Below are 25,781 nucleotides of genomic sequence, written 5' to 3'. Positions count from 1 at the left end.
CAATGAAAATAATATAAATAATATATAAAATATCCAAAATAAAAATGCATGGCATGGGCTTACTTAACAGCAGATTAAACAGGACAAAAAACAAGTATGAACTTAAAGATTGGTTAATATCTCTGTATATCTCAGAAGAAAGGAAAGAATAGAAAACGAAAAAAATAAGTTAGCAGGGCTTTACGGACCTGTGGAAGATGGTATCAAAAATATAACAAACATGTAAGTGTAGTTTCACAGAGAAAGGAGAAAGAAAGAGAAAATGGGACCAATTTTTTTTTTTTTAAATAATGGCCAAAAACATATAAATGTACAGGTTCAAGAAGTTCAGTAAACTCCAAAGAAGATAAATATAGAAAATATAATTCTGGCTGGGCACAGTGGCTCACACCTGTAATCCCAGCCTTTGGGAGGTCGAGGCGGGCAGATCATGTGGTCAGGAGTTTGAGACTAACCTGGCCAACAAGGTGAAACCCCGTCTCTACTAAAAATGCAAAAATTAGCCAGGCATGGTGGCGCGTGCCTGTAATCTCAACTACTCGGGAGGCTGAGCCAGGAGAATTGCTTGAATCCAGGAGGCAGAGGTTGCAGTGAGCCGAGATCATGCCACTGCACTCCAGGCTGGGCGACAGAGCAAGACTCTGTCTCAGAAAGAAGAAGAAGAAAATATTATTCTTAGGCACATCATAGTTAAACTGCTGAAATCTAATGATAGAAAATCTTGAAAGCAGACAAAAATGATTTGTTGTATAAAAGGTAACAGTAATATGAATGGTTGCTGCTTTCCTAGAACTAATGGAGAAGCAGAATATTAGGAACTGCATCTATAAAGTACTGAAAGAAAAGAAAAAGAAAAAAAGGTCAACTAAGAGTTGTATATCCCATGAAAATATACTTAAAAATAAAAATAAAAGTAAAATAAACAATTTTCAGATAAGTAAAAACAGAAAATTCTTCACCAGCAGGTCTGCACTATAAGAAATACTGAAGGGATTTCTTAAGCAGAGAAACAGAGAAAATCACATCTATAGTTGGAAATGAAGAGCACTGGAAATTTAGAAACTTATTTTTCTTTTAATTTGCGTAAAACACATAAAATCAAATGAAACAAAGTTTATAATGTATGAAGATCTATAATATATAAAAACCATAACACAAAGACATGCAGCAAATTGATAATGTTGTAACATTCTTATATTTTACAAAACATGGTACAATATTAATGCTAATTAGCTCAATATTGTGACAGGTTAAAGGTGCATAGTGTAATCCCTAAGGCAGCAATTTTATTTTATTTTATTTATTTTTTCTTTTTTATTATACTTTAAGTTGTAGGGTACATGTGCACAACTTGCAGGTTTGTTACATATGTATACATGTGCCATGTTCGTGTGCTGCACCCATTAACTCGTCATTTACATTAGGTATATCTCCTAATGCTATCCCTCCCCCCTTCCCCCACCCCACAACAACAGGCCCCGGTGTGTGATGTTCCCCTTCCTGTGTCCAAGTGTTCTCATTGTTCAATTCCCACCTATGAGTGAGAATATGTGGTGTTTGGTTTTCTGTTCTTGCAATAGTTTGCTGAGAATGATGGTTTCCAGCTGCATCCATATCCCTACAAAGGACATGAACTCATCCTTTTTTATGGCTGCATAGTATTCCATGGTGTATATGAGCCACATTTTCTTAATCCAGTCAGGCAGTAATTTTTAAAAAAGAGTTATGCCAAAATAGTCAAAAGGAATACAACTATTCTGTTAATCCTAAATAAAGGGAGATGGAGGGGAGAAAACAGAGTGACAAATAAAAACAAAAAATATAACCCTTTCTCCTACTTTTTTGTTTTGTTTGGGCTCTCAGTGAAAACATGCTCACAGATACACTCCAAAATAATGTTTTGTAGCTCTCTGGGTATCTCTTATCCCTGTCAAGTTGTCACATAATATTAACCATGACAGTGGGATATCTTTCCATTAATTTATGTCTTCTTCAGTTTCTTTCATCAATGTCTTACAGTTTTCAGTGTACAGATCTTTCACGTCCTTGGTTAAATTTATTCCTAAGTATTTTATTTTTTGATGCTATTGTAAATGAGATCATTTTCTTAGTTATTTTATTGAAATAGTTCATCGTTATTGTATAGAAACATGACTGATTTTTGTATGTTAGTTTTGTATGCTGCAACTTTACTAAATTCATTTATTCACTTAACTGTTTTTTGGTAAAGTCTTTTGAATTTTCAATATATAGATTATGTCATCTGCAAATAAACAATTTAGCTTCTTTCTTTCTAATTTTTAAGACTTTTGCTTCTTTTTCTTTCCTAATTGCTCTAATTAGAACTTCCAGTGCTATGTTTTTTAGAAATTGCAAGAGTGGGCATCTTTGTCCTGTTTCTTACATAGAAGAAAACCTTTCAACTTTTAAGTGTGGAGTATGATGTTAGCTATGAATTTTTCTATATCTAATTTGTTGAGAGATTTTTTTAAATTATGAAAATGAATAGAAAATGGATTTTGTTTAATGGCTTTTCTGCATCTGTCGATATGACTGCATGGTTTTGTCCTTCATTCTGTGAATGTGTTGTGCCACATTTACATATGTTGAACCGTCCTGCACCCACTTGATCATGGTGCATGATCCTTTTAATGTGCTGTTGAATTTGGTTTGCTTATGTCTTATGGAGGATTTTGCATCTATCTTCATTAGGTAAATTGGTCTGTAATTTTTTTTTCGTGTAATGTCCTTGTCCGGGTAATGCTGCCCTCATAAAAAGAGTTTGGAAGTATTTTTCCTCTTCAGTTTTTTGGAAGAGTTTGAAATGAATTGATATTATTTCTCCTTTAAATATTTGGTAGAATTCACCAGTCCCTCTGGTCCTGGACTTCATTTGCTGTGAGATTTCTGATTACTAATCCAATGTCCTTACTTCTTATGGGTATATTCATATTTCAATTTTTTTTAAATTTATTTATTATTATTATACTTTAAGTTGTAGGGTACATGTGCATAACGTGCAGGTTTGTTACATATGTATACTTGTGCCATGTTGGTGTGCTGCACCCATCAACTCGTCACTTACATCAGGTATAACTCCCAATGCAATCCCTCCCCCCTCCCCCCTCCCCATGATAGGCCCCGGTGTGTGATGTTCCCCTTCCTGAGTCCAAGTGATCTCATTGTTCAGTTCCCACCTATGAGTGAGAACATGCAGTGTTTGGTTTTCTGTTCTTGTGATAGTTTGCTAAGAATGATGGTTTCCAGCTGCATCCATGTCCCTACAAAGGACACAAACTCATCCTTTTTGATGGCTGCATAGTATTCCATGGTGTATATGTGCCACATTTTCTTAATCCAATCTGTCACTGATGGACATTTGGGTTGATTCCAAGTCTTTGCTATTGTGAATAGTGCCGCAATAAACATACGTGTGCATGTGTCTTTATAGCAGCATAATTTATAATCCTTTGGGTATATACCCAGTAATGGGATGGCTGGGTCATATGGTACATCTAGTTCTAGATCCTTGAGGAATCGCCATACTGTTTTCCATAATGGTTGAACTAGTTTACAATCCCACCAACAGTGTAAAAGTGTTCCTATTTCTCCACATCCTCTCCAGCACCTGTTGTTTCCTGACTTTTTAATGATCGCCATTCTAACTGGTGTGAGATGGTATCTCATTGTGGTTTTGATTTGCATTTCTCTGATGGCCAGTGATGATGAGCATTTTTTCATGTGTCTGTTGGCTGTATGAATGTCTTCTTTTGAGAAATGTCTGTTCATATCCTTTGCCCACTTTTTGATGGGGTTGTTTGTTTTTTTCTTGTAAATTTGTTGGAGTTCTTTGTAGGTTCTGGATATTAGCCCTTTGTCAGATGAGTAGATTGCAAAAATGTTCTCCCATTCTGTAGGTTGCCTGTTCACTCTGATGGTAGTTTCTTTTGCTGTGCAGAAGCTCTTTAGTTTAATGAGATCCCATTTGTCAATTTTGGCTTTTGCTGCCGTTGCTTTTGGTGTTTTAGACATGAAGTCTTTGCCCATGCCTATGTCCTGAATGGTACTACCTAGGTTTTCCTTTAGGATTTTTATGGTATTAGGTCTAACATTTAAGTCTCTTATCCATCTTGAATTAATTTTCGTATAAGGAGTAAGGAAAGGATCCAGTTTCAGCTTTCTACTTATGGCTAGCCAATTTTCCCAGCACCATTTATTAAATAGGGAATCCTTTCCCCATTTCTTGTTTCTCTCAGGTTTGTCAAAGATCAGATGGCTGTAGATGTGTGGTATTATTTCTGAGGACTCTGTTCTGTTCCATTGGTCTATATCTCTGTTTTGGTACCAGTACCATGCTGTTTTGGTTACTGTAGCCTTGTAGTATAGTTTGAAGTCAGGTAGCGTGAACATACCATGCTCATGGATAGGAAGAATCAATATCGTGAAAATGGCCATACTGCCCAAGGTAATTTATAGATTCAATGCCATCCCCATCAAGCTACCAATGAGTTTCTTCACAGAATTGGAAAAAACTGCTTTAAAGTTCATATGGAACCAAAAAAGAGCCCGCAGCTCCAAGACAATCCTAAGTCAAAAGATCATATTTCAATTTCTTCGTGATTTAGTTTTGGAAGTTTGTAAGTTTCTAGGAATGTATCCATTTATCCTGTGTCATACAATTTGTTGGCATCTAGCTGTTCACAGTAGTCTCTTATAATCTTTTAATTTTCTGTGGTATCAGATGTAAGGTTTCTTCTTTCTTTCCTGATTTTACTTGAGTCTTCTCTTAGCTAAAGATTTGCTAATTTTATCTTTAAAAAAAAACAAAACAAAACTAACTTTTAGTTTCATTGATCTTTTTATTGTTTTTGAGTTTTTTAGTCCTTATTTTAATGATTTCTTCGTGGATATGTATTATTTTTTCTTTAGGCTGACTTTGGACTTAGTTTGTTCGTTTTAGTACCTTGTGGTTTAATATTAGATTGTTTATTTGAGAGTTTTCTTTTTTCTTAATGTAGGTGTTTATCTTCATAAACTTCCCTTTCACTGCTTTTGCTGCATCCCTTATGTTTTGTTCCATTGTGTTTCTATTTTTATTTCTTTCAAGAACTTTTAAATTTCTCTTTTGATGTCTTCTTTGACTTATTGGTTGTTCAGGAGTGTGCTGTTTAATTTCCATGTATTTGTCAATTTTACGGTTTTCTCCTTCATATTCATTTCTAGCTTAATACTATTATGGTCAGAAAAAATACTTGATACAATTTCAATCTTCTTAAGTTTAAGACTTGTTTTGTGACCTAACCTATGATCTGTCCTGGAAAATTTCCATGTTTGTTTAAGAAGAATGTGTATTCTGCTGCTTAATGGATGGAATGTTCTGTATGTCTCTTAGGTTCATTTGTCCTAAAGTGTAGTTTAAGTCCAATGATTCTTTATTGATTTTCTGTCTGGGTTGTTGAAAGTGCAGTGTTGAAGTCCCTTACTATTATTGTATTGGTATCTGTTTCTCCTTTCAGTTCTGTTAATATTTGCCTTATGTATTTAACTGCTTCTAAATAGATACATTGGGTGTATATATATTTTCAATTGTATCTTTTTAATGAAATGACAATTTTATCATTATTTAATGACCTCTTTTGGAAGTCAACAGTACTTTAATGTGAATATGTTTACTCATTATATTAGTTATCATCTATAGATGTGCAACAGAACTTAAGTGGCTTAAAACAATGAACATCTATTATCTCATAGTTTCTGTTGTTCAGAAATCTGGGTGTAACTTAAGTGAGTGTCTCTGGCCTAAATTGTCTCACGAAGTTACAGTCAAGCTGTTGGCCAGGTTTATGGTCATTTTAAGACCTGACTGGAGCTGAAGGATTCACTTATAAGATCACTTATGTGTTTGTTGGCAGACCTCAGTTCCTCACTGGCTGTTGGCCAATTCTTTACCACATGAACCTCCCATTAGGCAACCCAAGTGTCCTTATAAATGTCAACTAACTCCTCCCAGACTGAGCTGTACAAGAGGGAGCAAGGGCATGTGTGTGCAAGAGCTCCCAAGATGGCAGTCACAGGCTTTGTATAATCAAATGTTGGAATTGATATACTGTCATTTCTGTCATATTCTATTTATTAGAAGACAGTTTCTAAGTCTTGCCCAAACTCCAGGAAAGGGATTACACAAGGGTGTGAATACCAGGAGGTGGGGATCGTTGGAAGCCATTTTAGAGCCTGCCCAGCACATTCATATTTTACTCAATAATAGGCATTATTCATTAGGTAGCCGGGCCCTGAGTACTGGCTGGTAAGGTGAATAATAGACACATATTTGTGTTGTGGTTAGAAATGACAGCCTTGCTGATTAAGTGCCAGCTCTGAAGTGAATCCTATAACGTACCACTATAGAGTCATTATAATTCAAATGATACTATAAATTTGAAAACACATTGAAATCATGGACATAATCAAATTTGACTCCAAAATTAACTCATACAATCTAAATTCTCATACCGATATAGATTTTCAAAGGTTTCAGAATGCATACAGAGATTATTTTTTTAAATTGCCATGACAAAATATTTTATAACTAGAAGTTGCAGAAATACTTCTTAGATTATGAATAGCTTAAAGTAGAATATTTTGAATACATACAGAGCTTACATGACTTACTCTAATATCAAATATTAATAAAAAGAATATTAACTATAAATTTTTCTTAATGCTTTATATTAATATTAAATATTTAACATTAAATATTAATATATGACAGATACTAAAGTAATACTTCTTAATTAATTGACATTAATATTAAATATTAATAAAGAGAACACTAATTCTAATTTTTTTCTTAAATCAACCTTCTAAGGTAGTATCAGCTTAATAGGTACTATCACAGTGTCAGCAGCTTTGGTTCAAAATAATACCACTAAAATAAATAGTCGTGCCTTGTTCATTTCACATTTAATGTCTAAGAACACTTTTAGCAAGGAGCTAGATTACACAAGCAGTAAGTTATGCTGGTAGTTAACTGTGAAGTCATAAAATGTGTCTGTTTTTCCTACAGCTTCAGGGACTAATCTTTCTCAAACTCATTTGCTGGCCCTTTCTCTTTGGCTTGATTGCTGAATGTTGTAGTGCTTCAGGGCTGGGTCATGAGCTTTCATCCCCTCTTTACTTAAATCCTCTCCAGAGTAAGTCTTAGTAAACTTCCTCACTTCAAATATCCCTATATTATAATGATTTCCAGGGTAAATCCTCACACTGAACTGCTCCTCTACATTTTAGACTTGTGGGCCTAATAGCCTACTAGACATCTGTATTTGTATATCTAGTAGGAGTCTCAAATCTCATTAGGCAATGTAAAATTCTTAATTACTTGTTCCCTAATACCTATTCCTTTCCCATGCTTCCCATCTCAGTGAATGACCTCATTCACCTAATCACTCAAGCCAAAAATCTAGTTTTTTTCACTTCTCACATCCAATACACAAGTAAGTCATGTTAGTTTTGTCTCCAATACTACCCGTAGATAGACTTGAGCAGACACTTGCCCTAGGCTTTTGTCTTTGCAGACCCCACTAGAAGTGATTGCCTGGGGAATTTTATAAATCTTTCTGCAACATCTGAAATATGTTAGGGTTGGCAGTGCCATTTTAATAGGCTATTCCAATCCCAGAATGGGAGGTATATAGTTCCCAGTTCCTGTTTCTCTCTCTTGTGCTCTTCTCTTATTTTACCTCCCAAAACACGTGGGCTTTATCAGTTGCTCCTGGAATCTCTGGAACTTGCACCTATGAGGTTATTCCATTGGTCCCAGGCCAGGCCTTGATTCCAGTAGACTACCCCTGATTCTAGTCTAGTGAATGGATTTCTCCCATTGGCCCAGAGATTGGGCCACCAGAATCATGCTGAAACATTGATTTGATTCCCAGTCATGTTGGACACAAGACAATTTAAGGGTTTGAGTTGTATTTGTAGGCTTGCGCATGGGATCTTGCTATCTGTGTACCAAGGTACCACTTCTGGTCTATAGTACTTGAATATATCAGGGGTGGCAATAGGTATCATTAACCCTATATGTCCCCACTGCTGGAACCTAGGGTAATCACCCACACCCTCTGCAGACTCTGCAGCACAAGTCAAGTAGTTCTCTAGGGGTGGCTATGCCTGTAACTTCCACTGCAGGACTGTTGTCCTGCAATGCCAATGACTTAATGTTCTTTCTTGCCTTCAGTTAACGCAGAGAATCTGTGCTTTCCTAGGTTGATCTGTAATCAGGCTGGATAAGGGATGATATTTTTTACAAAATTAAGACAACTGTTATATGTGTGTATTTAAGACATCTTTTCACTTTCTTTCTACTGTCTTTTGATAAACTAAACTTGTCTCTTTACTTTCTTAATACTGTTATTTGATAAACAAGTTATTACATTTAATGTATTAGAATATATCAAATTTTTGTTTAAGGTTAATTCTTTTTCTGTCCTTTCTAAGAAGCATTTGCCTGTCCTCAATGCCATGAAGATATTCATGTGTTTTTCTCTAAAAGTTTTATAGTTTTACCTTTAAAATTTAGATTTACAGTCCATTTGGAATTGACTTACATGCTTAGTTAAGGAATAGTCAATATCTGTTCTATTTTTATATGGATATCCACTTAACTCAGCACCACCTATTGCAAAGAGCATTCTTTTTAGAAAATATTTTCAACCTTTATTCTGAGTTCAGGATACATGTGCAGGATGTGCAGGTTTGTTATGTAGGTAAACGTGTGCCATGGTGGTTTGCTGCACAGATCATCTCATCCCCCAGGTATTAAGCCCAGCATCCATTACCTATTCTTCCTGATGCTCTCCCTTCTCCCACCCCGCACTCTCTGACAGGCCCCAGTGTGTGTTTCCCCCCATGTGTCCATGTGGAAAAGAACACTATTTCCCATTGCTTTGCAGTACCATTTGTATCATAAATCAAGTCTATATATATATATGTCTGATATATATGTGTGTCTGATTTTGGACTCTCTATATATGTGTGTATATACATATTATAAATATATGTCTATATATTATAGACATATGCCTACATATACTTATTGTAAATATATGTCTATATATACACATATATAGACATATTATAAATATGTCTATATATACAGATAAATATATCTATATACATATTATAAATCTATGTCTATATATACATATAAATATGTGTATATACGCATATTATAAATATGCATATATATGCATATTAAAATACGTGTATAGATGCATATTAAAAATATATGTATATTTATATACACATATTATATACACACATAAATATATGTATATATACACATAAATATATAATATATATTTATATATTTATAATATATATTTATATTTATATATTTATATTATATATTATGTATGTATAATATATATTATGTATATATTATATTTATATATTATATAAATATATATTATGTATATATTTACATCTGATTTTTTATTTGAATCTATAAATATATGTATATATAAATACATAGATACATAATATGTACATTATGTATATATGTAAATATATGTATATACACATATTATATGCCAATATAAATATATGTATATATTTACATCTGGTTTTTGACTCATAATTATATGAGTCACATAAATATAAATATATGTATATTTACATCTGATTTTTGACTCTGATTTATTTCATTGGGCTATTTCTCTATCTTAGCAATAACACTATATCATCTGATTGCAGTAGCTTTCTATTAAGCCGTGACATATGGGAGTTTGAATCCTTTAACTTTGGTATGTTACTTTAAAATCATGACTACCATTGGCCATGGGCATTTTCTTGTAAATTTTTGAATCAGCTTGTTAATTTATTCAAAATAATCTGTTGGTATTTTTAAAATTTTGAGCTTACAGCTAATGTATATATTGGTTTGGGGAGAATTACCATCTTAAGAATATTGAATCTGCTACTTCATGACAATGTTATAACTATGAATTCATAAAAGTGTTTGTTTTCCTAAGTAATGTTTCTTAGTTTTTGGTGTTGCAGTCTTGAACATCTTTTGTTATTTTATTCATAGGTAATTGTTGTTTTAATGCTGTCTTTAATGGTCTCATTTAATTTTTAAATTGTGCATTGATATTATACGAATTAGAATTAATTGTTTTACATTGGCATCACATCCAGCAACCTTTCTAACTTCCCTTGCTAAGTATAATGGGATTGTCTTTTGGATTTGACTTTTTATTGACAAAAATAATGTTATCTGAAAACAACCACAGTTCATTTCTTTCCAATTTGTATAACTTTCATTTATTTTAATTTTTATGTATTTTTTTTCCCTATTGCATTGGTTAGAACCTCCAACACAATGATAAATAGAAGTGTCAATAACAAGTATTCAGTGTCACTCCTGATTGCAATGGGAAGATTTCAGTGTTGCATATTAAGAATGACTGCTCAGATTGTGCCACTGCACTCCAGCCTGGTTGACAGAGGGAGACTCCATCTAAAAAAATAAAAAATAAAAAAAATAATTTTGCTATTGGTTTGTGTGAATTTAAGATGTTCCCCTATGTTCTAAGTTTCCTAAGAGCTTTAAATCATGAACACATATTAAATTTTATCAAATACTTCTTTGCATCATTTGAGATTGTTGCAGACACTCCTTGACATACTATGGAATTATGTCCTAATAAATGCATCATACGTTGAAAATACTGTAAGTCGAAAACGCACCTAACCTGCTGAATATCATAGATCATCCTACCTACCTTAAGTGTGCTCAGAACACTTATATTAGCCTACAACTGGAAAAACTTAACTAACAAAAAGTCTACTTTATAATAAAGTCCTGAATATATCATGTAATTTATTAAATACTGTACTGAAAGTGAAAAACAGAATGGTTCCATGGATACTTAAAGTATGGTTTCTACTGAATGCATATTGTTTTTGCATCACCCTAAATGTGAACCATCATAAGTTGGGAGCCCTAAGTATGATTTTTCTCCGTTATTATTTTAATGTGATCAAACACATAGATTGCTTGCTGAATGTTAAGCCATCCTTGCATTGATGAAATAAACTTAATTTGGGAATATGAATATTATTTCCTAATATTTATTTATAAGTTTACATCTATGACTTTTAAAAATTATTTTATTTATTCAGTTCTGGTGTACATGCAAGATGTGCAAGTTTGTTACACATATTTATGTGCCGTGGTGGTTTGTTGCACCTATTAGCCTATCACTTGAGTGTTAATTCAAGCATTCATGAGCTAGTTTTTCTGATGCTCTCCCTCCCCACCAGTACCCCACAACAGGCCCCAGTGTATGTTGTTCCCCTCCCTGTGTACATGTATTCTCGTTGTTTGGCCTCCACTTATGAGTGGGAATATGTGGTGTTTGGTTTTCTGTTCCTGTGTTAGTTTGCTAAGGATAATGGCTTGCAGCTCTATCCATGTCCCTGCAAAGGACATGATCTCATTCCTTTTTATGGCTGCATAGTATTCCATGGTGTATATATACCACATTGTTCTTTATCCAGTCTATCACTGATAGGCATTTAGGTTGATTCCATGTCTTTGCTATTGTGAATAGCACTGCAATGAACATACATATGCATGTATCTTTATAACAGAAGGATTTATATTCCTTTGGGTATATACCCAGTAATGGAATTGCTGGGTCATATGGTGTTTCTAGTTCTAGGTCTTTGAGTAATCGCCATACTGTCTTCCACAATGGTTGAACTAATTTACATTCCCACCAACAGTGTAAAAGCATTCCTATCTCTTAGAAGCATCTCCAGCATCTGTTATTTTATTTTATTTTCAGACAGAGTCTTACTCTGTTGCTTGGGCTGGAGTGTAGTGGCACAATCTTGGCTCTCAGTTCACTTGAACCTCCGCTTCCTGGGTTCAAGCAATTCTCCTGCCTCAGCCTCCTGAGTAGCTGGAACGACAGGTTCATGACCATACCCGGCTAATTTTTATATTTTTAGTAGAGGTGGAGTTTCACTATGTTGGCCAGGCTGGTCTCGAACCCCTGACCTCAGGTAATCCACCCATTTTGGTCTCCAAAAGTGCTGGGATTACATGTGTGAGCCACCATGCCTGGCCTGTTGTTTCTTGACTTTTTAATAATCCCCATGCTGACTGGCATGAGATGTTATCTCCCTGTGGTTTTGATTTGCATTTCTCTAATGATCAGTGCTGTTGAGTTTTTTTTCATGTTTGTTGGCCACATAAATGTCTTCTTTTGAGAAGTGTCTGTGCATGTCCTTTGCCCACTTTTTAATGAGGTTGTTTTTTTTCTTGTAAATTTGTTTACGTTCCTTGTAGACTCTAGATATTAGACCTTTGTCAGAAGAATAGGTTGCAAAAGTGTTTTCCCATTCTGTAGGTTGTCTGTTCACTCTCAGATAGTTTCTATTGCTGTGCAGAAGCTCTTTAATTTAATTAGATCACATCTGTCAATTTGTGCTTTTGTTCCAATTGCTTTTGACATTTTCATCATGAAATCTTTGCCTGTGCCTATGTCCTGAATGGTATTGCTTAGATTTTCTTCTAGGATTTTTATAGTTTTGGGTTTTATGTTTAACTCTTTAATCCATCTTGAGTCAGTTTTTGTACAAGGTCTAAGGATGGGGTCCAGTTTCAGTTTTCTGCATATGGCTAACCAGTTCTCCCAGCACCATTTATTAGATAGGGAATCCTTTCCCCATTGCTTGTTTTTGTCAGGTTTGTTGAAGATTACATGGTTGTAGATGTGAAGTCTGATTTCTGAGTTCTCTCTTCTGTTCCATTGATTTATGTGTCAGTTCTTGTACAAGTAGCATGCTGTTTTTGTTACTGTAACCTTATATTGTATAGTTTGAAGTCAGGTAGGGTGAGGCCTCCAACTTTGTTCTTTTTGCTTAGGATCATCTTGGCTATATAGCTCATTTTGGCTTCATCTAAGATTTGAAATAGTTTTTCAGTTTCTGTGAAGAATGTCAATCGTAGTTTGAAGGGATAGCATTGAATCTATAAATTACCTTGGGCAGTATGACCATTTTCACGATATTGATTCTTCCTATCAACGAGCATGGAATGTTTTACCATTTGTTTGCACCCCCTCTTACTGTCTTGAGCAGTGGCTTGCAGTTCCCCTTTAAGAGATCCTTCACATCCCTCGTTAGTTGTATCCCTAGGTATTTTATTCTCTTTGTAGCAATTGTGAATGGGAGTTCATTCACGATTTAGTTCTCTGCTTGTCTGTTGTTTGTGTACAGGAATACTTGTAATTTTTGCAATTGATTTTGTATTCTGAGACTTTGCTGAAGTTGCTTATCAGTTTAAGAAGCTTTTGGGCTGAGATGGTGGGGTTTTCTAGATATAGGATCATATCACCTGCAAACAAAGATAATTTTACTTCCTCTCTTCCTATTTGAATCCCCTTTATTTCTTTCTCTTGCCTGGTTGCTCCAGCCAGATCTTCCAACACTATGTTGAATAGGAGTGGTGAAGGAGGTCATCCTTGTCTTGTGCTGGTTTTCAAGGGGAATGCTTCCGGGTTTTGCCCATTCACTATGATATTGGCTGTGGGTTTATCATAAACGGCTCTTATTATTTTGAGGTACATTCCATCAATACCTAGTTTATTGAGAGTTTTTAACATAAAGATATGTTGAATTTTATTGAACACCTTTTCTGTGTCTATTGAGATAGTCATGTGGTTTTTGTCTTTAGTTCTGTTTATGTGATGAATTATGTTTATTGATTTGCATATGTTGAACCAGCCTTGTATCCTGGGGATGAAGCTGACTTGATTGTGGTGGATAAGCTTTTGATGTGCTGCTGGATTTGGTTTGTCAGTGTTTTATTGAGGATTTTTGCATCGATGTGCATCAGGGATATTGACCTGATGTTTTCTTCTTTTGTTGTATCTCTGCCAGGTTTTGGTATTAGGATGATGCCTCATAAAATGAGTTAGGGAAGAGTCCCTCATTTTCAACTGTTTGGAACAGTTTCATAAGAAATGTTACCAGCTTCTCTTTGTACCTCTGGTAGAATTCAGCTGTAAATCCATCTGGACCTGGGCTATTTTTGATTGGTAGTCTATTTATTAATGCTTCAATTTCAGAACTCATTATTGGTCTAATCAAGGATTCATCTTCTTACGGGTTCAGTCTTGGGAGGGTGTCTGTGTCCAGGAGTTTATCCATTTTTTTCTATTAATGGATTTTCTAGTTTATTTACATAGAAGTGTTTATAGTATTCACTCATGGTTGTTTGTATTTCCATGGGGTCCGTGATGATATCTTATTTATCATTTTTTATTATCTGCTTGACTTTCTCTCTTTTCTTCTTTATTAATCTAGCTAGTAGTCTATCTATTTTATTAATTTTTTCAAAAAACCACGTCCTGGATTCGTTGATTTTTTTTTGAAGGGTTTTGTTGTATGTCTGTATCTCTTTCAGTTCTGCTCCGATCTTGTTATTTCTTGTCTTCTGCTACCTTCTGGGTTTTTTACTCTTGGTTCTCTAGTTCATTTAGTGTGACTTTAGGATGTTATATATGAGATCTTTTTGATGTGGCCGTTTAGTGCTATAAATTTCCTTGTTTTACCTTTGTTTTTAAATCTTTTTTTTTATTATACTTTAAGGACTAGGGTACATGTGCACAACGTGCAGGTTTGTTACATATGTATACAGGTGCTGTGTTGGTTTGCTGCACCCATTAACTCGCCATTTACATTAAGTATTTCTCCCTTTGCTATCCCTCTCCCATCCCCCCACCCACAACAGGCCCCAGTGTGTTATGTTCCCTGCCCTGTGTCCAAGTGTTCTCATTGTTCAATTCCTACCTATAAGTGAGAACATATAGGTTTTGTTCTCTGTCCTTGTGATAGTTTGCTCAGAATGATGGACATGAACTCATCCTTTTTTATGCCTGCATAGTATTCCATTGTCTATATGTGCCACATTTTCTTAATCCAGTCTATCATTGATGGACATTTGGGTTGGTTCCAAGTCTTTGCTATTGTGAATAGGGCCGCAATAAACATACATGTGCATGTGTCTTTATAGCAGCATGATTTATAATCCTTTGGGTATATACCCAATAATGGGATGGCTGGGTCAAATGGTATTTCTAGTTCTAGATCCTTGAGGAATCGCCACACTGTCTTCCGCAATGGTTGAACTAGTTTACAGTCCCACCAACAGTGTAAAAGTGTTCCTATTTCTCCACATCCTCTCCAGCACCTGTTGTTTCCTGACTTTTTAATGATCGCCATTCTAACTGGTGTGAGATGGTATCTCATTGTGGTTTTGATTTGCATTTCTCTGATGACCAGTGATGATGAGCGTTTTTTCATGTGTCTGTTGGCTGCATAAATATCTTCTTTCGAAAAGTGTCTGTTCATATTGTTTGCCTAGTTTGTGATGGAGTTGTTAGTTTTTTTCTTGTAAATTTGTTTAAGTTCCTTGTAGATTCTGGATAATAGCGCTTTGTCAGGTGATAGTTTCTTTTGCTGTGCAGAAGCTCATTAGTTTAATTAGATACCATTTGTCTATTTTGACTTTTATTGCCATTGCTTTTGGTGTTTTAGACATGAAGTCCTTGCCCTTGCCTATGTCCTGAATGGTATTACCTAGGTTTTCTTCTAGAGTTTTCATGGTTTTAGGTCTAACATTTAAGTCTTTAATCCATCTTGAATTAATTTTTGGATAAGGTGTAAGGAAGGGATCCGGTTTCAGCTTTCTACATATCGTTAACCAGTTTTTCCAGCACCATTTTTAAATAGGGAATCCTTTCCCCATTGCTTGTTTTTATCAGGTTTGTCAAAGATCAGATGGTTGTAGATGTGTGGTGTTATTTCTGAGGCCTCTATTCTGTTCCATTGGTCTTTATGTCTGTTTTGATACCAGTACCATACTGTTTTGGTTACTGTAGCCTTGTAGTACAGTTTGAAGTCAGGTAGCTTGATGACTCCAGCTTTGCTCTTTTTGCTTAAAATTGTCTTGGCAATGGGGGCTCTTTTTTGGTTCCATATGAATTTTAAAGTAGTTTTTTCCAATTCTGCAAAGAAAGTCAGTGGTAGCTTGATGGGAATGGCATTGAATCTATAAATTATGTTGGGCAGTATGGCCATTTTCACAATGTTGATTCTTCCTCTCCATGAGCATGGAATGTTCTTCCATTTGTTTGTGTCTTCTTTTATTTCGATGAGCAGTGGTTTGTAGTTCTCCTTGAAGAGGTCCTTCACATTTCTTCTAAGTTGGATTCCTAGGTATTTTATTCTCTTTGGAGAAATTGTGAATGGGCATTCACTCATGATTTGGATCTCTGTTTGTCTGTTATTGGTGTATAAGAATGCTTGTGATTTTTGCAGATGGATTTTGTATCCTCAGATGTTGCTGAAGTTGCTTATCAGCTTAAGGAGATTTTGGGCTGAGACGATGGGATTTTTGAAATATACAATCATGTCATCTGCAAACATGGACAATTTGACTTCTTCTTTTCCTAATTGAATACCCTTTATTTCTTTCTCCTGCCTGATTGCCCTGGCCAGAAATTCCAACACTATGTTGAATAGGAGTGGTGAGAGAGGGCATCCCTATCATGTGCCAGTTTTCAAAGGGAATGCTTCAATTTTTTGCCCATTCAGTATGATATTGGCTGTGGGTTTGTCATAAATAGCTCTTATTATTTTGAGATACATTACATCAATACCTAGTTTATTGAGAGTTTTTATCATGAAGTGCTGGTGAACTTTGTCAGAGGCCTTTTTTGCATCTATTGAGATAATCATGTGATTTTTGTCTTTGGTTCTGTTTATATGCTGGATTACATTTATTGATTTGCGTGTGTTGAACCAGCCTTGCATCCCAGGGATGAAGCCTACTTGATCATGGTGGATAAGCTTTTTGATGTGCTGCTGGATCCGGTTTGCCAGTATTTTATTGAGGATTTTTGCATGGATGTTCATCAGGGATATTGGTCTAAAATTCTCTCTTTTTGTTGTGTCTCTGCTAGGCTTTGGTATCAGGATGATGTTGGCCTCATAAAATGAGTTAGGGAGGATTCCCTCTTCTTGTATTGATTGGAATAGTTTCAGAAGGAATGGTACCAGCTCCTCCTTGTACCTCTGGTAGAATTCAGCTGTGAATCCATCTGGTCCTGGACTTTTTTTGGTTGGTAGGCTATTATTTATTGCCTCAATTTCAGAGCCTGCTATTGGTCTATTCAGGGATTCAGCTTCTTCCTTGTTTAGTCTTGGGAGAGTGTAAGTGTCCAGGAAATTATCCATTTCTTCTAGATTTTCTAGTTTATTTGCGTAGAGGTGTTTATAGTATTCTCTGATGGTAGTTTGTATTTCTGTGGGGTCAGTGGTGATATCCCCTTTATCATTTTTTTATTGTGTCTATTTGATTCTTCTCTCTTTTCTTCTTTATTAGTCTTGCTAGTGGTCTATCAGTTTTGTTGATCTTTTCAAAAAACCAACTACTGGATTCATTGACTTTTTGGAGGGTTTTATTGTATCTCTATCTCCTTCAGTTCTGCTCTGATCTTAGTTATTTCTTGCCTTCTGCTAGCTTTTGAATGTGATTGCTCTTGCTTTTCTAGTTCTTTTAATTGTGATATTAGGATGTCAATTTTAGATCTTTCCTGCTTTCTCTTGTGGGCATTTAGTGCTGCAAATTTCCCTCTTCACACTGCTTTAAATGTGTCCCAGAGATTCTGCTATGTTGTATTTCTGTTCTCATTGGTTTCAAAGAACATCTTTATTTCTACATTCATTTCGTTATATACCCAGTAGTCATTCAGGAGCAGGTTGTTCAGTTTCCATGTAGTTGAGCGGTTTTGCTTGATTTTCTTAGTCCTGAGTTCTAGTTTGATTGCACTGTGGTCTGAGAGACAGTTTGTTATAATTTCTGTTATTTTACGTTTGCTGAGGAGTGCTTTACTTCCAAATATGTGGTCAATTTTTGAATAAGTGTGATGTGGTGCTGAGAAGAATGTATATTCTGTTGATTTGGGGTGGAGAGTTCTGTAGATGTCTATTAGGTCCACTTGGTGAGGAGTTGAGTTCAATTCCTGGATATCCTTGTTATCTTTCTGTCTCATTGATCTGTCTAATGTTGACAGTGGGGTGTCAAACTCTCCCATTATTATTGTATGGGAGTCTAAGTCTCTTTGTAAGTCTCTAAGGACTTGCTTTATGAATCTGGGTGCTCCTGTATTGGGCACATACATATTTAGGATAGTTAGCTCTTCCTGTTGAATTGATCCCTTTACCATTATGTAATGGCCTTCTTTGTCTCTTTTGATCTTTGATGGTTTAAAGTCTGTTTTTATTAGAGACTAGGATTGCAACCCCTGCTTTTTTTTGTTCTCCATTTGCTTGGTAGATCTTCCTCCATCCCTTTATTTTGAGCCTGTGTGTATCTCTGCATGTGAGATGGGTCTCCTGAATACAGCAAACTGATGGGTCTTGACTCTTTATCCAGTTTGCCAGTCTGTGTCTTTTAATTGGACCATTTAGTCCATTTACATTTAAGGTTAATATTGTTACGTGTGAACTTGATCCTGTCATTGTGATATTAGCTGGTTATTTTGCTTGTTAATTGATGCAGTTTCTTCCTAGCATCGATGGTCTTTACATTTTGGCATGTTTTTGCAATGGCTAGTACTGGTTATTCCTTTTGATGTTTAGTGCTCCCTTCAGGATCTCTTGTAGGGCAGGTCTGGTGGTGACAAAATCTCTAAGTGTTTGCTTGTCTGTAAAGGATTTTATTTCTCCTTCACTTATGAAACTTAGTTTGGCTAGATATGAAATTCTGGGTTGAAAATTCTTTTCTTTAAGAATGTTGAATATTGGCCCTCACTCTCTTCTGGCTTGTAGAGTTTCTGCCGAGAGTTCTGCCGTTAGTCTGATGGGCTTCCCTTTGTGGGTAACACAACCTTTCTCTCTAGCTGCCCTTAACATTTTTTCCTTCATTTCAACTTTGGTGAATCTGACAATTATGTGTCTTGGAGTTGCTCTTCTCGAGGAGTATCTTTGTGGCATTCTTTCTATTTCCTGAATTTAAATGTTGGCCTGCCTTACTAGGTTGGGGAAGTTCTCCTGGATGATATCCTGCAGAGTGTTTTCCAACTTGGTTCCATTTTCCCCCTCACTTTCAGGCACCCCAATCAGACATAGATTTGGTCTTTTCACATAATCCCATATTTCTTGGAGGCTTTGTTCATTTCTTTTTCCTTTTATTTCTCTAGACTTCTCTTCTCACTTCATTTCATTCATTTGATCTTCAATAATTGATACTCTTTCTTCCAGTTGATCGAGTCAGTTACTGAAGCTTGTGCATTTGTCACATATTTCTCGTGTCATGGTTTTCATCTCTGTCAGTTCGTTTATGGCCTTCTCTGCTTTGATTATTCTAGTTATCCATTCTTCCATTCTTTTTTCAAGATTTTTAGTTTCTTTGCACTGAGTATGTAGTTCCTCCTTTAGCTCTGAGAAATTTGATCAACTGTAGCCTTCTTCTCTCAATTAATCAAAGTCATTCTCCGTCCAGCTTTGATCCGTTGCTGGCGATGAGCTGCGTTCCTTTGGAGGGGGAGATGCGCTCTAATTTTTTTAATTTCCAGCTTTTCTGCTCTGCTGTTTCCCCATCTTTTGGTTTTATCTGCCTTTGGTCTTTTATACTGGTGATGTACTGATGGGGTTTTGCTGTGGGTGTCCTTTCTGTTTGTCAGTTTTCCTTCTAACAGTCAGGACCCTCAGCTGTAGGTCTGTTGGAGATTGCTTGAGGTCCACTCCAGACGCTGTTTGTCTGGGTATCAGCAGCAGAAGCTGCAGAAGATAGAATATTGCTGTAGTGCTGCTGTCTGATTCTTGCTGCGGAAACTTCATCTCAGGGGTGTACCCTGCTGTGTGAGGTGTGAGGTGTCAGTCTGCACCTAGCGGGGGATGTCCCCCAGTTAGGCTACTCAGGGATCAGGGACCCACCTGAGCAGGCAGACTGTCCGTTTTCAGATCTCAGCCTCCGTGCTGGGAGATCCACTGCTCTCTTCAAAGCTGTCAGACAGGGTCATTAACATCTGCAGAGGTTTCTACTGCTTTTTTTTTTTCCTATGCCCTGTCCCCAGAGGTGGAATCTACAGAGACAGGCAGGCCTCCTTGAGCTGCGGTGGGCTCCACCCAGTTCGAGCTCCCTGGAGACTTTGTTTACCTTAAGTCTCAGCAATGGCGGGCGCCCCTCCCCCAGCCTCGCTGCTGCCTTGCAGTTAGATCTCAGACTGCTGTGCTGGCAATGAGGTAGGCTCTGTGGGCGTGGGACCCTCCCGGCCAGGTGTGGGATATAATCTCCTGGTGTGCCGTTTGCTAAGACCCTTGGTAAAGCCCAGTATTAGGGTGGGAGTTACCTGATTTTCCAGGTGCTGTATGTCTCAGTTTCTAAAGGGATTCCCTTCCCCCTTGTGCTTCCCAGGTGAGGTAATGCCGTGCCCTGCTTCAGCTCTCACTGGTCGGGCTGCACAAGCTGACCAGCACCGATTGTCTGGCACTCCCCAGGGAGATGAACCTGGTACCTCAGTTGAAAACGCAGAAATCACCCGTCTTCTGTGTCGCTCGCGCTGGGAGCTGTTCCTATTTGGCCATCTTGCTCGCACCCCCCTCTTGTGTCAGTTTCTTAATCTTGAGTTCTAATTTGATTGCACTGTGGTCTGAGAGACTGTTTGTTATGATTCCAGTTCTTTTACATTTGCTTAGGAGTGCTTTACTTCCAACTATGTGATCAAGTTTGGAATAAGTACCATGTGGTGCTGAGAAGAATGTATATTCCGTTGATTTGGGGTGGAGAGTTTTGTAGATGTCTATTAGGTCCGCTTGGTCCAGAGCCAAGTTGAAGTCCTGGATATCCTTGTTAACCTTCTGTCTCATTGATCTGTCTAATATTGACAATGGAGTGTTAAAGTCTCCTATTATTATTGTGTGGGAGTCTAAGTCTCTTTGTAGGTTTCTGAGGACTCGCTTTATGAATCTGGGTGTTCCTGTATTGGGTGCATATATATTTAGGATAGTTAGCTCTTCTTATTGAATTGATCCCTTTACCATTATGTAATGGCCTTCTTTGTCTCTTTTGATCTTTGTTGGTTGAAAGTCTGTTTTATCAAAGATGAGGATTGCAACTCCTGCTGTTTTTTGCTTTCCATTTGCTTGATAGGTCTTCATCCATCCCTTTATTTATGTGTGTCTCTGCATGTGAGATGGGTCTCCTGAATACAACACACTGATGGATCTTGACTGTTTATCCAATTTACTAGTCTGTGTCTTTTAATTGGGTCATTTAGCCCATTTACTTTTAAGGTTAATATTGTTATGTGTGAATTTGATCCTGTCATTATGATGTTAGCTGGTTATTTTGCCCATTAGTTGATGCAGTTTCTTCCTAGCCTCGATGGTCTTTCCTATTTGGCATGTTTTTGCAATGGCTAGTACCAGCTGTTCCTTTCCATGTTTAGTGCTTCCTTCAGGAGCTCTCATAAGGCAAGCCTGGTGGTGACAAAATCTCTCAGCATTTGCTTGTTTGTAATGGATTTTATTTCTCCTTTACTTATGAAGCTTAGTTTGGTTGGATATGAAATTCTGGGTTGAAAATTGTTTTGTTTAAGAATGTTGAATATTGGCCCTCACTGTCTTCTAGTTTCTGGTGAGAGTTCTGCTGTTAGTCTGATGGGCTTCCCTTTGTGGGTAACCCAACCTTTCTCTCTGGTTGCCCTTAACATTTTTTCCTTCATTTCAACTTTGGTGAATCTGACAATTATGTGTCTTGGGGTTGCTCTTCTTGAGGAGCATCTTTGTGTTGTTCTCTGTATTTCCTTAATTTGAATGTTGGCCTGTCTTACTGGGGTGGGGAAGTTCTCCTGGATAATATCCTGCAGAGTGTTTTCCAACTTGTTTCCATTCTCCCTGTCACTTTCAGGTACACCAATCAAATGTAGATTTGGTCTTTTCACATAGTCCCATATTTCTTGGAGGTTTGTGTGTTTCTTTTACTCTTTTTTCTCTACACTTCTCTTCTCACTTCATTTCATTCATTTGGTCTTCAATCACTGATTCTCTTTCTTCCACTTGATTGAATCGGCTACTGAAGCTTGTGCATGCGTCACGTAGTTCTCATGCCATGGTTTTCAGCTCCATCAGGTCATTTAAGGGTTTCTCTACACTGTTTATTCTAGTTAGCCATTTGTCTAATCTTTTTTCAAGGTTGTTAGCTTCCTTGTGATGTGTTCAAACATCCTCCTTTAGCTTGGAGAAGTTTGTTATTACCAACTCTGTGAAGCCTACTTCTGTCAACTTGCCAAAGTCATTTTCCATCCAGCTTTGTTCCATTGCTGGTGAGGTGCTGCGATCCTTTGAAGGAGAAGGGGCTCTCTGGTTTTTAGAATTTTCAGCTTTTCTGCTCTGGTTTCTCCCCATCTTTGTGGTTTTATCTACCTTTGGTCTTTGATGATGGTGAGTTACAGATGTGGTTTTGGTGTGGATGTCTTTTTTGTTGATGTTGATGCTGTTCCCTTCTGTTTGTTCATTTTCCCTCTAGCAGTCAGTTCCCTCACCTGCAGGTCTGTTGGAGTTTGCTGGAGGTCCCCTCCAGACCCTGTTTGCCTGGGTATCACCAGCAGGGGCTGCAGAACAGCAAATATTACGGAATAGCAAATATTGCTGCCTGATCCTTCCTCTGGAATCTTCATCTCAGAGGGGCACCCGGCTGTATGAGGTGTCAGTCAGCCCATACTGGGAAGGTGTCTCCAAGTTAGGCTACACAGGCGTTAGGAACCCACTTGAGGAGGCAGTCTATTTGTTCTCAGATCTCAAGTACCATGCTGGGAGAGCCACTGCTCTCTTCAGAGCTGTCAGACAGGGACGTTTAAGTCTGCAGAAGTTTCTGCTGCCTTTTGTTCAGCTATGCCCTGCCCCCAGAGGTGGAGTCTAGAGAGGTATGGGGGCCTTGTTGAGCTGCGTTTGGCTCCACCCAGTTCAAGCTTCCCAGCCACTTTGTTTACCTGCTCAAGCCTTAGCAATGGTGGACGCCTCTCCCCCAGCCAGACTTGCTGCCTGGCAGTTCAATCCTGGACTACTGCACTAGCAGTGAGCAAGGTTCCATGGGCATGGGACCCACTGAGCCAGGTGCGGGATATAGTCTTCTGGTGTGCCATTTGCTAAGATGGTTGGAGGAGTGCAGTATTTAGGTGGCAGTGTTCCAGTTCTCCTGGTACAGTCTGTCATGGCTTCCCTTGGCTAGAAAAGGGAAATCCCCTGCCCCCTTGCACTTCCCAGGTGAGGCAATGCCCCGCCCTGCTTCAGCTCACCCTCCATGGGATGCATCCACTGTCTGACCAGTCCCAATGAGATGAACCAGGTACCTCAGTTGGAAATGCAGAAATCACCCATCTTCTGCATCAATCACGCTGGGAGCTGCAGACCAGAGCTGTTCCTATTCAGCCATCATCAGATTTCCTTCCTAACACTTTTTTAGCTGCATCCCAGGGATTCTGGTACATTTCCTCTTTGTTCTCATTAGTTTCAAAGAACTTCTTGATTTCTGCCTTAATTTCATTATTTACCCAGGAGTCATTAAGGATCAGGTTGTTCAATTTCCATGTAGTTTTGTGGTTTTGAGTGAGCTTTTTAATCTTGAGGTCTAATTTAATTGCACCGTGGTCTGAGAGACTGTTTGTTATGATTTCAGTTCTTTTGCATTTGCTGAGGAGTGTTTTACTTCCAATTATGTGATCAATTTTAGAGTAAGTATCATGTGGTACCACGAAGAATGTATATGCTATTGTTTTCAAGTGGAGTGTTCTGTAGCTATCTATCAGGTCCACTTGACCCAGAGCTGAGTTCAAGTCCTGAATATCTTTGTTTATTTTCTCTTGAAGATCTGTCTAATATTGACAGTGGGGTGCTAAAGTCTCCCACTATTATTGTGTGGCAGTCTAAGTTTCTTTGTAGGTATCTAAGAACTTGTTTTATGAATCTGGGTGCTCCTGTATTGGATGCATATGTATTTAGGGTAGTTAGCTCTTCTTGTTGCATAGAACCCTTTACCATTATGTAATGCCCTTCTTTGTCTTTTTTGATCTTTGTTGGTTTAAAGTCTGTTTTGTCAGAAACTAGGATTGCAACCTCTGTTTTTTTTTCTGTTTTCCCTTTGCTTGGTAATTTTCCCTCCATCCCTTTATTTTGAGCCTATGTTTGTCTTCGCATGTGAGATGGGACTCTTGAATACAGCACACCAATGGGTCTTGACTCTATCCAGCTTGCTGGTCTGTGTCTTTTATTTGGGGCATTTAGCCCACTTACATTGAAGGTTAATATTGCTATGTGAGAATTTGATCCTGTCATTATTATGCTGGCTGGTTATTTCACAGACTTGTTAAAGTAATTGTTTTATAGTGTCATTGGCCTATGTACTTCAGTTTGTTTTTGTAGTAGCTTTTAATGGTTTTTCCTTTCCATATTCAGTGCTTCCTTCAGAAACTCTTTCCAGGCAGGCCCAGCAGTGACAAAATCCCTCAGCATTTGCTTGTCTGGAAAGGATTTTATTTCTCCTTTAATTATGAAACATAGTTTGGTTAGATATGAAAGTCTGGGTTGGAAATTCTTTTCTTTAAGAATGTTGAGTATTTGTCCTCCAGTCTCTTCTGGCTTGTAGGGTTTCCATTGAGAGGTCCACTGTTAATCAGATAGGCTTTGCTGTGTAGGTGACCGGACCTTTCTCTCTGGCTTCCATTAATAGTTTTTCCTTCATTTCAACCTTGGAAAATCTGCTGATTATGTGTCTTGGGGTTGATCTTCTCAGGGAGTATCTTACTGGGGTTCTCTGGATTTCCATAATTTGAATGTTGGCCTGTCTTGCTAGGTTGGGGAAGCTCTGGATGACATACTGAAGTATGTTTTTCAACTTGTTTCTGTTCTCCTCATCTCTTTCAGGTACCCGTCAGTTGTAGGTTCAGTCTTTTGTACAAATTCCATAGTTCCTGGAGGTTTTGTTCATTCCTTTTCATTCTTTTTTCCCTAGTCTTTCCTGCCTGTCTTATTTCAGCAAGATAATCTTCAAGCTCTGAGATTCTCTTCTCTGCCTGGTCTATTCAGCTATTTATATTTGTGGTTACACTGTGAAGTTCTTGTGTTGTGTGTTTCAGCTCTATCAGGCCACTTATTTTCCTCCCTAAATGGTTTTTCTGGTTAACAACTCCTCTAATGTTTTGTCATGGTTCTTAGCTTCTCTACATTGGGTTAGAACATACTCCTTTAGCTCAGTGAAGTTCATTATTGCCCACCTTCTGAAGCCTGCTTCTGTCAATTCATCCGTTTCAACCTCAACCTAGTTCTGTGCCCTTGCTGGACAGGTGTTACAGTCATTTGGAGGAGAAGAGCCACTGGCTTTTTAAATTTTCAGCATTTCTGTGTTGATTTTTTCTCATTTTCATGGGTTTATCTCCCTTTAATCTTTGAGACTTTTGACCTTTGGCTGGGGTTTTTGTGGGGTCTTTTTTTGTCGATATTGTTTTTTCTTTCTTTTTCCTTTTTTTTTTTTTTTACATCCAGGTCCCTCTTCTGCATGATTGCTACAGTTTGCTGAGGGTCTATTTCAGACCCTATTTTCCTGGGTCTCTCCTGCACCTGGTAGTATCACCAGTGGAGGGTGCATAACAGCAAAGATGATTGCCTGCACTTTCCTCTGGGGCCTTGGTCCCAGAGGGCTACCAACC

The 25,781-nt window shown here is 37.4% G+C and overlaps 1 protein-coding gene across 1 annotated transcript in view; it reads left to right on the top strand.

Annotated features, from left to right (window-relative positions):
- LOC105466503 (transient receptor potential cation channel subfamily C member 6) overlaps positions 1-25,781 on the top strand; it is a 256,881-nt gene that overhangs the window by 40,572 nt on the left and 190,528 nt on the right. The gene's annotated exons all lie outside the window — the stretch shown is intronic.

Source organism: Macaca nemestrina, chromosome 12 (assembly GCF_043159975.1).
Source record: "Macaca nemestrina isolate mMacNem1 chromosome 12, mMacNem.hap1, whole genome shotgun sequence".
Classification (NCBI taxonomy): Eukaryota; Metazoa; Chordata; class Mammalia; order Primates; family Cercopithecidae; genus Macaca; species Macaca nemestrina.
This window is presented reverse-complemented; position numbering and strand designations above follow the sequence as displayed.